Source organism: Oncorhynchus kisutch, linkage group LG28 (genome assembly GCF_002021735.2).
Source record: "Oncorhynchus kisutch isolate 150728-3 linkage group LG28, Okis_V2, whole genome shotgun sequence".
In the NCBI taxonomy this organism is placed as follows: Eukaryota; Metazoa; Chordata; class Actinopteri; order Salmoniformes; family Salmonidae; genus Oncorhynchus; species Oncorhynchus kisutch.
This window is the reverse complement of record NC_034201.2, coordinates 18,962,868-18,964,268: the sequence shown is the minus strand read 5'-3', so window position 1 is coordinate 18,964,268 and position 1,401 is coordinate 18,962,868.

Below are 1,401 nucleotides of genomic sequence, written 5' to 3'. Positions count from 1 at the left end.
TTGTATTCAACAATTATGCGCAATAATATACCTTTACTCATGCACTCCCTGTCAGATCTTGAATCCCTCACTAGGTTTATTTTTAGTCATTGTAATGCAGCCATTCTTCTCTAGGCTGTTCATCTTCTGTATCGGACAAAATCTGCATTTACTTTTTTTTTTAAAGGCCTAATCCATTTTTCAAGGGCTTTCCTTTCTCCAGATGAAGTTCCTTGCTTACATTGTGTTACAATGAACAGGGTTGCTGAGTGGGACCATGCGTGTCGCTGGATGGACGGCTGCGTTAAGTACCTGACACCTGACGTGTCCACGGTACAAGCAGCTTTAGGTACCATTACATTGAACTCGGACAAGTGGCCTACCTTCTCTGTTCAATTATTCACATCACCTGCCCTTCCTTGCAGATGTTTAAAGAAACAACTAATGGTGGGTTTTCCTCCTGTTACAGAAGTTATGGAGTCCGTGCCAGTTGGACTCTTCTCTGGTGCCCCGTGTTATAGTTTTAAAGTTTGTTTCAAATGGATGTAACCTACCATTCATTCATTCTGCATATTGTTAGTGCCTTCAGAAAGTATTTGTACCCGATTACTTATTCCACAATTTATTGTTAAAGCCTGAGTTCAAAATGGATGAAATAGATTTTGTTTCTCAACCATTACACACAATATCCCATAATGACAGTGAAAACTAGATATGGCCTTGTTTTAGGTTATTGTCCTGCTGAAAGGTGTGTGGTGAAAAGCAGATGGAACAAGGTTTTCCTCTAGGATTTTGCTTGTACTTAGCTCCATTACTTTTCATCCTGGAAAACTCCCCAGTCCTTAACAACTACAAGCATATACACAACATGATGCAGCCACCACTATTCTTGAAAAAAATTGAACTCTAATGTATTGTATTTGCCCCAAACATAACACTTTTGTATTCAGGACAAAAAGTATATTGCTTTGCTGCATTTTTTGAAGTATTACTGTGGTGCCTTGTTGCAAACCGGATGCATGTTTTGGAATATTTTTATTCTCCATCAGGGGTCTCAAACTAATTCCAGGGAGGGCATAGCTTTTGATTTTTCCTTTCAATTAAGGCCTAAACAACCAGGTGAGGAGAGTTCCTTACTAATTAGTGACCTTAATTGATCAATCAAGTACAAGGGATGAGTGAAAACCCACATACATTCAGCCCTCCATGGATTGACATGTTCTACAGGCTTCTTTCCTTTCACTCTGTCAATTATGTTAGTATTGCGTAGTAACTACAATGGTGTTCATCCCGTCTGCACTTTTCACCTATCACACCCATTAAACTCTTAACTGATTAAGTAACCATTGGCCTCATGGGGAAATCCCTGAGCAGTTTCCTTCCTCTCTGGTGACTATGTTAGGAAGGAGGCCTGTAATTTTG